Raw genomic sequence first — 13,214 nt, 5'->3', positions numbered from 1 at the left:
CCTGGACTAAAATCTGGGTTGTTAAGAATTGGGGTAAGAGCAGAGGTTAGTTTGGACCTTCCCAGAAAGCGTTGAACTGACTGACCTCCATACTGAGTGTGTTAAGTGTAATGGGATTATTGCAGTGATCTTCTACAGACTTGAAACTTCTGAAAAATAAAAGTCCTGTAAAGGGGTATTTTGAAATAGAAGTCTCAATGTCTAAGCAAATATTTTTTATTTTACCTTTAGGCAAGTCAGTTAAGAACAAATTCTTATTTTCAATGACGGCCTAGTAACAGTGGGTTAACTGCCTGTTCAGGGGCAGAACAACAGATTTGTACCTTGTCAGCTTGGGGATTTGAACTTGCAGCCTTTCGGTTACTAGTCCAATACTCTAACAACTAGGCTACCCTGCAACCTCATCCATATCTCAATGTGTATTCGGTAGGCCAAGAATGTCTCAAAAACCTGAGAATAAATCCAACCAGGAAGTGGGAAATCTGAGGTTGGTCGATTTTCAACTCAGCCCCTATTGAAGATACAGTGGGATATTGGTCATCTTGCACTTCCTAAGGCTTCCACTAGATGTCATCCGTCTTTAGAAACTTGTTTGAGGCTTCTACTGTGAAGTGGGGCCGAATGAGAGGGGAGTGAGTCAGAGGTCTGCCAGCAGTCAAGAGCTGGTCACGTGCATTCACATGAGAGGTAGCTCCCGTTCCATTTGCTTTTCTTTAGACAAAGGAATTTTCCGGTTGGAATATTATTGAAGTTTTATGTTAAAAACATCCTAAAGATTGATTCTATACATCGTTTGACATGTTTCTATGGGCTGTAACAGAACGTTTTGACATTTTGTCTGCAACTTCTGAACACGCTTCGTGAGTTTTGATTGGTTTACCAAACACGCTAACAAAAGTAGCTATTTGGACATAAATGATGGACATTATTGAACAAATCAAACATTTATTGTGGAACTGGGATTCCTGGGAGTGCATTCTGATGAAGATCATCAAAGGTAAGTGAATATTTATAATGTAATTTCTTACTTTGACTGTTGACTGCACAATATGGCGGATGTCTTTTCGGCTTGTTGGTTCTCTGAGCGCCGTACTCAGATTGTATTAACTTCTTTGATATCGGGGGTGCTCTTTTAATTTTTGGATGAAAAACGTTCCCATTTTAAACAAGATATTTTGTCACGAAATGATGCTCGACTATGCATATAATTGACAGCTTTGGTAAGAAAACACTCTGACGTTTCCAAAACTGCAAAGATATTGTCTGTGAGTGCCACAGAACTGATGTTACAGGCGAAACCCAGATAAAAATCCAATCAGGAAGTACCGCATTTTTTAAAACCGCCTCATTCCAATGACTCCTTATATGGCCGTGGAGGAGCTAGGAGTCAGCTTACCTTTTCCACGTTTTCCCCAAGGTGTCTGCAGCATTGTGACGTATTTGTAGGCATATCATTGGAAGATTGACCATAAGAGACTACATCTACCAGGTGGTCGCTTGGTGTCCTCCGTCGCAATTATTGCGTAATCTCCAGCTGCAGTATTTTTCCGTTTGCCTTTGATGAGAAACCGACTGCCAGGAATGATTTTTAATCGAATAGAATTGTGAAAAATACATTGAGGGTTGATTCTAAACAATGTTTGCCATGTTTCTGTCGATATTATGGAGCTAATTTGGAGTATTTTCCACCATTTTCATGACTGCAATTTCCGGGCGATTTCTCAGCCAAACGTAAAGAACAAACGGAGCTATTTCGCCCACAGAAATAATATTTTTGGAAAAAGGAACATTTGCCATCTAACTAGGAGTCTCGTGAGTGAAAACATCCGAAGCTCAAAAAAGGTAAACTATTTAATTTGATTGCTTTTCTGATTTCCGTGACCAAGTTACCTGCTGCTAGCTGGACAAAATGCTATGCTATCGATAAACTTACACAAATGCTTGTCTAGCTTTGGCTGTAAAGCATATTTTGAAAATCTGAGATGACAGGATGATTAAAAAAAGGCTAAGCTGTGACTCAATATATTTAACTTGTGATTTTCATGAATAGGAATATTTTCTAGTAATATTTAGGTCTGTTGCGTTATGCTAATTAGTGTCAGATGATGACAACGGTCCCGTTCACAGGATGGGATGTCACTAGAGGTTAAGGCTAGGGGACAGTATCCTGAATTCCGGATGACTAACATGCCCAAAGTAAACTGCCAGTTACTTAGGCCCAGAAGCTAGGATATGCATATAATTGGTAGCATTGGATAAAAAACACTCTGAAGTTTCTAAAACTGTTAAAATAATGTCTGTGAGTATAACACAACTGATATGGCAGGTGAAAACCCGAAGGAGAATCCATCCAGAAACTTTTTTTTTTAGGCCACAGGCAATTTCAATGCAAGCCTATTGGATATTCAAAATAATTCCTCCCAGATAGCAGTTCCTATGGCTTCCACTAGATGTCTACTGTCTTTAGAAAGGGTTTTAGGCTTGTTTTTTGAAAAACCAACAAGTAGTTGTAGTTTTTCCAAGGTGTCTCTCATTAGAAAAGTAGTCTTGTTGCGCGCGTGAATGAGGTGCATGCTCTTCGTTATTTATCTTCACTATTGAACATACTATACTTCGTCTAAAATTTGATAATTTATTTAGATATTAGAGTACCAGAGGATTAATTAGAAACATCGTTTGACTTGTTTGGACAAACTTCACTGGTAACTTTTTGGATAGGTTTGCATGCATTTTCAAAGAGTGGATTACTGAATCAAGCGCTCATTTTTGGGATTTAAGGAAGGACTTTATCGAACAAAACATCCATTTGTTGTGTAGCTGGGACCCTTGGGATTGCTAACAGAGGAAGATCTTCAAAGGTATGTGATTTATTTTATTGCTATTTCTGATTTTTGTGACACCTCTGGTGGTTTGAAAAATGTTTTTAATACTGGTGTGTGCGGGGTGCTGTCCTCAGACAATCGCATGCTATGCTTTTTCCATACAGCCTATAGTAAATCGGACAAAGCGGTTTAATTACCAAGATTCTAAGCTAAAGAATGATGTATGACAGTTGTATTTTCATGAATGTTTAATAATAATAATACTATTTTTGTATTTTGAATTTCACGCTCTGCAATTTCACAGGATGTTGTTGTGCTGGGACACTAGCGGGACACCTGGCCCTGGTTTTAACATCATAAAGGATATTATTTGTACGTTAATAAATAAATATTTATTTGTTTATGGCCAGATAAGACGTTGATGCTGTACGTTTCAATTGGTATTAGTGCATTTGTGGTGGTAATAATACTAATTCCCATGTCAGCCTGTTGACCAATAAGGGGTAGGGTTGCTCTTGTATTTATTTGTGGAGGGAGTTACATACAGTTGAAGTCAGAAGTTTACATACACCTTAGCTAAATACATTTAATACATTTTCACAATTCCTGACATTTAATCCTAGTAAAAATTCCCTGTCTTAGGTCAGTTAGGATCACCACTTTATTTTAAGAATGTAAAATGTCAGAATAATAGTAGAGAGAAGGATTTATTTAATATTTTATATCTTTCATCACATTCCCAGTGGGTCAGAAGTTTACATACACTCATTTAGTGTGTAGCATTGCCTTTAAATGTTTAACTTGGGTCAAACGTTTCAGGTCGCCTTCCACAAGCTTCCCACAATAAGTTGGGTGAATGTTGGCCCATTCTTCCTGACAGAGCTGGTGTAACTGAGTCAGATTTGTAGGCCTCCTAGCTCGCACATGCTTTTTAAGTTCTGCCCACACATTTTCTATATGATTGAGGTCAGAACGTTGTGACGGCCACCCCAATACCTTGACTTTGTTGTCCTTAAGCCATTTTGCCACAACTTTGGAAGTATGCTTGGGGTCATTGTCCATTTGGAAGACCCATTTGCGACCAAGCTTTAAAACTTGTTGACGCTACCCATCCCGGTAGAGGGATAATTGTCATCAGCAACCGCTGAATAGCATAGTGCCACAGTCAAATAATATTACGAAAAAATATTCATATTCATGAAATCACAAGTGTAATATTGCAAAACACAGTTTTGCCTTTTGTTAATCCACCTGTCGTCTCAGATTTTGAAATGATGCTTTTCAGCGAAAGCAATCCAAGCGTTTGTGTAAGTTTATCGATAGCATAGCATAACATTATGTACACTAAGCAATAAGTAGCTAGGTCACGACAACAGAAAAGCAATCAAAAAAATGGTTTACCTTTGATGATCTTCGGATGTTTTCACTCACGAGACTCCCAGTTACACAACAAATGTTCCTTTTGTTCCATAAAGATTATTTTTATACCCAAAATACCGACGTTTGTTTGTCATGTTATGTTCAGAAATCCACAAGAAAGAGCGGTCACGACAACGCAGACGTATATTCCAAATAATATCCATAATGTCCACAAAAACATGTCAAACTTTTTTATAATCAATCCTCATGTTGTTTTTAAAAGATATATTCGATAATATATCAACCGAGTGTGTAGCTTTTTCAATAGGACCGGGAGGAATAATGGCCGCTTTACTCTATAGCGCAAAACTCACTCTGAGAGCCCCCACCTATCCACTTATGCAATGTGATCTTTCACGCTCATTTTTCTAAATAAAAGCCTGAAACTATGTCTAAAGACTGTTGACGCCTTAGGGAAGCCATATAAAAAGGAATATGATTGATATCCCTTTAAATGGAGGATAGGCATGCATAGGAACAGAGAGGTTTCAAAATAATAGGCATTTCCTGATTGGATTTTCCTCAGGCTTTTGCCTGAAATATCAGTTATGTTATACTCACAGACAATATTTTTACAGTTTTGGAAACTTTAGAGTGTTTTCTATCCTAATCTGACAATTATATGCATATTCTAGTTTCCGGGGCTGAGAAATAGGCAGTTTCAAATGGGTATGTTTTTTTTTGCCAAAAACGAAAATACTGCCCCCTACACGCAAAAGGCTAACTGATGTGTTGTGATGTTGCTTCAATATATGCACACCATTTTCAGTTCCTCATGATGCCATCTATTTTGTGAAGTGCACCAGTCCCTCCTGCAGCATAGCACCCCCACAACATGATTCTGCCACCCCGTGCTTCACGGTTGGGATGGTGTTCTTCGGCTTGCAAGCCTCCCCCTTTTTCCTCAAAACATAACGATGGTCATTATGGCCAAACAGTTCTATTTTTGTTTCATCAGACCAGAGGACATTTCTCCAAAAAGTACGATATTTGTCCCCATGTGCAGTCGCAAACCGTAGTCTGGCTTTTTTATGCTGGTTTTGGATTCTTCCTTGCTGAGCGGCCTTTCAGGTTCTGTTGATTATAGGACTTCTTTTACTGTGGATAAGGATACTTTTGTACCTGTTTCCTCCAGCATCTTCACAAGGTCCTTTGCTGTTGTTCTGGGATTGATTTGCACTTTTTGCACCAAAGTACGTTCATCTCTAGGAGACAGAACGCGTCTCATTCCTGAACGGTATGATGGCTGCGTGGTCCCATGTTGTTAATACCTGCATACTATTGTTTGTACAGATGAACGTGGTACCTTCAGGCATTTAGAAATTGCTCACAAGGATGAACCAGACGTGTGGAGGTCTACAATTTTTTTCTGAGTTCTTGGCTGATGTCCTTTGCTTGTCCCATGATGTCAAGCAAAGAGGCACTGAGTTTGAAGGCAAGCCTTGAAATACATCCACAGGTAAACCTCCAATTGACTCAAATGATGTCAGTTAGCCTATCAGAAGCTTCTAAAGCCATGACATCGTTTTCTGGAATTTTCCAATCTGTTTAAAGGCACAGTCAATTTTGTGTATGTAAACTTCTGACCCACAGGAATTGTGATGCAGTGGGTTATAATCTGTCTGTAAACAATTGTTGGAAAAATTACTTGTCATGCACAAAGCAGATGTCCTAACCGACTTAAAAATAAATGTGTGGAGTTGTTGTAAAACGAGTTTTAATGACTCCAACCTAAGTGTATGGAAAATTCCGACTTCAACTATAGATTTGTGTTTGTTATTTGCTGTTTTGTTCTGTTTTGATAACTTCACATTATTTTCATCAGTGGGAGGAGTCATAGTGATCAGCCAGTAACCAGTACATGGATACAGCCAACTGTGCTTCCTCAGATCCCTGACCATTAAGGTATTTTTCTACAGTCTGTTCTATCTGTGATCATAATGTATACATCCTTCTGAGTTGTTAAAGTCCATTAGCCTAAATTAAATATTGTGTCTTATCAAATTTAGAGAATGCATCTGAGAGTTGTTCTAACTCTATCCACAGGAAAGAGCAGAAAGACACCAGCAGTGAAATCCTCACAAACTACTACACCAACGATCAGCTATATGGCAACATGGAGGTACTGTATGAACTGTAGTGAATTACACCATGACATTCAGGGGGGTCTCTATTGAGTGCACTCTCTTGCCCATGCATAATTTATTTCAATTAACAAAAAGACATATGTGACGGAGAAGTTCGTCACTGGCCGCGGGCAGCATTTGGTACACTAACACACACATTCATCGTGCCTCCCTGCTCCGTTATTAGCTACGTTAACAATGTGGGTCGATACACAAGTTAATGTCCCTATCTTAGTACATACATTTCACACTTACCCCCCCGTCAGTAACAGGTATAAGGAATATACAGACAAGTGTTCATGTTTAATTTAAGCAACGTTTACTATACTGATCAATGGTATGGATGAACGCGTTGTTTGTTTGGGTAGTTTCCTCTCTCTCCTCTCTGCTGGGATAAGGACCCGAGCTAAGGCAATCGGGCTGACTTTGTAGTGCCTGTCCCGAATGGCTCGTTAATGGGCATATTGAAAGACACCATGTCAGCAATAATGTGATTTTGTAAATGTTATATTGGTATATTGGTATATGCAACTTTTCAGGGAAGCTAGAAACCAATATACACCGGCAGTTAGAAAAGCCAAGGCTAGCTTTTTCAAGCAGAAATTTGCTTCCTGCAACACAAACTCAAAAAAGTTCTGGGACACTGTAAATTCCATGGAGAATAAGAACACCTCCTCCCAGCTGCCCACTGCACTGAGGATAGGAAACACTGTCACCACCGATAAATCCACTATCATTGAGAATTTCAATAAGCATTTCTCTACGGCTGGCCATGCTATCCACCTGGCTACCCCTACCCCGGTCAACAGCACTGCACCCCCCACAGCAACTCGCCCAAATATTCCCCATTTCTCCTTCTCCCAAATCCAGTCAGCTGATGTTCTGAAAGAGCTGCAAAATCTGGACCCCCACAAATCAGCCGGGCAAGACAATCTGGACCCTTTCTTTCTAAAATGATCTGCCGAAATTGTTGCAATCCCTATTACTAGCCTGTTCAACCTCTCTTTCCCAAAGATTGGAAAGCAGCTGCGGTCATCCCCCTCTCAAAGGGGGGGACACTCTTGACCCAAACTGCTACAGTCCTATATCTATCCTACCCTGCCTTTCTAAGGTCTTCGAAAGCCAAGTCAACAAACAGATTACCGACCATTTCGAATCCGACCATACCTTCTCCGCTATGCAATCTGGTTTCAGAGCTGGTCATGGCTGATGTTTTGGTCACTTTTGAATGCTGGCGGTGCTTTCACTCTAGTGGTAGCATGAGACGGAGTCTACAACCCACACAAGTGGCTCAGGTAGAGCAGCTCATCCAGGATGGCACATCAATGCGAACTGTGGCAAGAAGGTTTGCTGTGTCTGTCAGCGTATCCAGAGCATGGAGGCGCTACTAGGAGACAGGCCAGTACATCAGGAGACGTGGAGGAGGCCGTAGGAGGGAAACAACCCAGCAGCAGGACCGCTACCTCTGTCTTTGTGCAAGGAGGAGCAGGAGGAGCACTGCCAGAGCCTTGCAAAATGACCTCGAGCAGGCCACAAATGTGCATGTGTCTGCTCAAATGGTCAGAAACAGACTCCACGAGGGTGGTATGAGGGCCCGACGTCCACAGGTGGGGGTTGTGCTTACAGCCCAACACCGTGTAGGACGTTTGGCATTTGCCAGAGAACACCAAGATTGGCAAATTCGCCACTGGCACCCTCTGCTCTTCACAGATGAAAGCAGGTTCACACTGAGCACATGTGACAGACGTGACAGAGTCTGGAGACGCCGTGGAGAACATTCTGCTGCCTGCAACATCCTCCAACATGACCGGTTTGGCGGTGGGTCAGTCATGGTGTGGGGTGGCATATCTTTGGGGGGCCGCACAGCCATCCATGTGCTCATTAGGCACCGAGATGAGATTCTCAGACCCCTTGTGAGACCATATGCTGGTGCGGTTGGCCCTGGGTTCCTCCTAATGCAAGACAATGCTAGACCTCATGTGGCTGGAGTGTGTCAGCAGTTCCTGCAGGAGAAAGGCATTGATGCTATGGACTGGCCCGCCCGTTCCCCAGACTTGAATCCAACTGAGCACATCTGGGACATCATGTCTCGCTCCATCCACCAATGCCACGTTGCACCACAGACTGTCCAGGAGTTGGCGGATGCTTTAGTCCAGGTCTGGGAGGAGATCCCTCATCCCTCATCAGGAGCATGCCCAGGCGTTGTAGGGAGGTCATACAGGCACGTGGAGGCCACACACTCTACTGAGCCTCATTTTGAATTGTTTTAAGGACATTACATCAAAGTTGGAAAAGCCTGTAGTGTGGTTTTCCACTTTAATTTTGAATGTGACTCCAAATCCAGACCTCCATGGGTTGATAAACTTGATTTCCATTGATCATTTTTGTGTGATTTTGTTGTCAGCACATTCAACTATGTAAAGAAAAAAGTATTTAATAAGAATATTTCATTCATTCAGATCTAGGATGTGTTATTTTAGTGTTCCCTTTATTTTTTTGAGCAGTGTACATACATTGTTATGAGAGGATGGAAGTTCAATATGTACCTAGATGTGGAAGGCTAATGTTAACTAGGTAACGTGTCCCATGAATGGAAGATAAGCTAATGAGCAAGCATTTTTGCCAGGTAGCCTAGGACAAAAAGAAAAGCATCTACTGTATGACAGAGTGGTAGATCGTTTCATAAAGGATGGTTTGGCGTTGCTCTACAAGGAGGGTCAGTCAACATGTTTTTCTACTTGCATGAACACGCTCACACACACAAATGCACAGACACAGAAATCAGAACCATGGACAGCCACATATTCTTCCCCAGTGATTTTACCCACACCTGACTGCAATGTCTTTAGGTCAGGACTTACTATACACTTGTCTTTACTCTCTTTAAATATGTTAATTTTGCAGTATAAAAATTATATTTTAAACACTGTCAATTTTGTTGCGCCTCATTTGTTTGAGTTGGAATTTCCCAAACCACTCCACTCTGCACATGGACGTCAGGCTTTCCTCTTGACCATATGACTACAGTACAGAATATGAATATATCATTGGTGTGAAAATAGTAGGCCTACACAAGGCCTTTGGTCTGATTCTCTACTGTTCTTTCCATAGAATGTACTCTCTCACTCCTCAAGAATACATAGAACAATGAAGACAGATTCTGTGTAGGCTAATACATGCAACACATAGCCACTGAAAGATTAAAATAGGACACCCACAGGGGTTTTGATGGTGATAGCATCGAAGGGTCAGGTACACTCAGGAATACAATAAAACTGCTTCAGCATTTGTGTTCAGCATGTTCTTTGCTTGTAATCTTTAAGTTCGTCACTGTAACATTTGATACTTTATCATCTTAATGGGCATGTTTAGTCGATGCATTCAGGCGCGATAACCGTTATCTATGTATGAGGTTCTACAATTAGACCTCGTTACTTCCTGATTGAGTCACTGCTCAACTTGATTCGAAAAGCTATACATGACAAACAACACTTTCTCACCATACACACATCTACTTGAAGACCGGACATTGTTATAAGGTAAAGACAATTTTAATAATTGTGTTAGTTTAGGACATACTGTATGCAGTTTTTTGTTGTTTCTCGGAACTGTTACTGTATTTAGAATTGGGCATGACTCATTTTTATTTGATTTATTGTTATTTCACCTTTATTTAACCAGGTAGGCCAGTTGAGAACAAGTTCTCATTTACAACTACGACCTGGCCAAGATAAAGCAAAGCAGTGCGACAAAAACACGAGTTACACATAAAATAATTACAATTTAGCATTAACACTGGAGTGATAGATGTGCAGATGAGGATGTGCAAGTAGAGATACTGTGGTGCAAAATAGCAATAGGATAAGTAACAATATGGGGATGTGTCATGATCGTTATAAGGAGCGGACCAAGATGCAGCGTGGTATGTTTCCATCCTTTATTTTGGAATAGAAAATTTTAAAGAACAAAACGAACAAATGAAACGTGAAGCTAATATAATGCTCACAGGCAACTATACATAGACAAGATCCCACAAAGCACAAATGGTAAAATGGCTACCTAAATATGATCCCCAATCAGAGACAACGATAAACAGCTGCCTCTGATTGGGAACCATACAAGGCCACAATAGAAATATAATTCACCTAGATAACCCACCCTTAAATCACACCCCAACCTAACCAACATAGAGAATAAAAGCTCTCCCCCCCTCTGGCTGAAAAACCTGACTCAATAGGGGAGGGTCTGGGTGGGCATCTACCGTTGGGGGCAGCTCCGGTGCGGGGCGAAGTACCAACTCCGTTCGTGGACACGTCATCGGAGGAACCGGACCGTGGCTCGTTGCCGGAAGAACTGGACCATGGGTCATCGCCAGAGGAACCGGAACGTGAATCGTCACCGGAGGCTCTGGACCGTGAATCGCCGCCGGAGGAACCGGACCGTAGATCGTCGCCGGGGACTCCGGATCGTAGATCATCGCCGGAGGCTCCGGACTGGGAACCCTCGCAGGAGGCTCCGGACCGTGGTTCGTCGCCGGAGGATCCGGATTGGGAACCCTCGCAGGAGGCTCCGGACTGAGAACCACTGCTGGAGGCTCTGAACTGCAGACCATCTCAGGAGGTTCCGGACCGCGGACCGGCTCAAGAGGTTCCGGACCGCGGACCGGCTCAAGAGGTTCCGGACCGCGGACCGACTCAAGAGGTTCCGGACTGTGGAACTGTCGCCGGAAGCTCTGGACTGTGTAACTGTTGCCGGAAGCTGACTGTGGAGGCGCACTGGAGGCCTAATGTGTGGGACCGGTACAGGTAGCACCGGGCTGATGACACGCACCTCAAGGCAAGTGCGGGGAGGATGCACAGGACGTACTGGACTGTGGAGGTTCACTGGAGACACAGTACGTATGGCCGGCGCAGGATATACTGGGCCATGGAGGCGCACTGGAGGTCTGGAGCGTAGAGCTGGCACAACGCGTCCTGGCTGGATGCTCACTTTAACCCGGCAAGTGCGGAGCGCTGGCACAGGACGCACTGGGCTGTGAAGGCGCACTGGCGACACAGTGTATAGAGCCGGCGCAGGATATCCTGAACCGAGGAGGCGTACTGGAGACCAGGAGCGCTGAGCCGGCACAACCCGTCCAGGCTGGATGCACACTTTCGCATGGCAAGTGCTAGGAGCTGGCACAGAACGCCCCGGGCTGTGGATGCGCACTGAGACACATTGCGTACCTTCGCAAAACAAAACTGGTCCCACGCTCCTCACGGCGATTGTCTTGCTCCAGACACCAAACCATCCACTCTACCTCATCACTCCCCTCAACCATCTCACAATACTCCTTGCTCAGTCTATCCCAATACTCCTCTTCGCTCTCAAACTCACCCCTTGGCTTCGCTGACCAACCTGTGTGTCTCCCCAATAAAACATTTTGGGCCTGCCTCTCGGGCTTCCCTCATGGTCGTGAACTTCGGAGTCGCCGTTGGTCCTCCTTCGCTGCCTCCGCCTGCTTCCATGGCAGGGTATTGTCCCCTGCCATAACCTCCTCCCATGTCCATGATGTCCTCCACTCACTTTTCTTCCGGGCCCAGGATCCCTGCTCCTCCTGGCCACGCTGCTTGGTCCTTTGGTGGTGGGATCTTCTGTTACGTCCTTTGTTAGAAGGAGACCAAGGTGCAGCATGGTAGGCGTACATTATACTTTCATTTTAAATGACACCAAAAAAACAAAACAAAAATGCAAAACGAACGTAAAGCTATATGCAGTGCAGAAAGCCTTCCACACACAAACAAGATCCCACAACTGAAGGTGGGAAAAAGGGCTGCCTAAGTATGATCCCCAATCAGAGACAACGATAGACAGCTGCCTCTGATTGGGAACCATACCCGGCCAACAAAGAAATAGACAAACTAGAATGCCCACCCAAATCTCACCCTGACCTAACCAAATAGAGAAATAAAAAGTCTCTCTAAGGTCAGGGTGTGACAGTTGTGATGCAATTGTACAGCTAATTTCCTGCAATTCTACACATAATGCCATTACCTATGATATCTGGGTGAGAGTAACTAGTCGGTAATTCAGCCATTATTACAACAAGTTTAGATAGCTGGCTAGACTAATTAACCAATCTTTTGAAAAATACTGACATGGGCTAATTGAGTGAGTGTCAGTGAGTGACATATAACAAGAAGAAAACTGCTGATGAACAACCCATTTAAAAAAATGCACCTTTCGTATTCTACTATTCTAACTTTCAACAGTAAGTTGAGACCCGACTGAAACAATTACAGAGATCAGGACCTCTGTGTCCTCTTACGTGTATGTAGCTACAGCCATGGTTATTGTAATTAGAATTGCGAGTGGCTAATGACCTTTATCAATGCCAAGCGACAGATTAGTGAAATATGTAGTCGAATTACGGCACAGATCATGATACACCACAGGATGTGAAAGATTTGATTACAAGAACATTGTTTGAAAGAAATTGTGAATTGTAATTCAAATGACAAAAAGCTTGATTTAATCATGTGGTTTTAGTGGTACTGAGTGTAATAGTCCTGACTAAAGTTAACACGGGGAAAGGTATAGAAACAGTCATAAGATTTCACCTTAAGCTTCTGAAAACCTTTGAGTTTGGCAATGTGAAAAAATCTTGTCAAAGACATTTAATTTTAGGGGTTTAACCCTCAAGGGAAGAGCTAACTTCAGTCAGAGACAAAATAAGTGAAGCCCAAAAATAAAGAAATCACAGATGTGAAATGGATAGTGTGAGCAGGATGGTAATATTTCCTTTATATGTCAATGCCCTTAGTCTCTGAAGAAGGTTGGTTATCAGACTACAGCAAGATAGATAATA

The sequence above is a fragment of the Oncorhynchus keta genome, chromosome 31 (assembly GCF_023373465.1).
Source record: "Oncorhynchus keta strain PuntledgeMale-10-30-2019 chromosome 31, Oket_V2, whole genome shotgun sequence".
Classification (NCBI taxonomy): domain Eukaryota; kingdom Metazoa; phylum Chordata; class Actinopteri; order Salmoniformes; family Salmonidae; genus Oncorhynchus; species Oncorhynchus keta.
The sequence above is the reverse complement of the archived record's forward strand: the minus strand, read 5'-3'. Positions refer to the sequence as shown.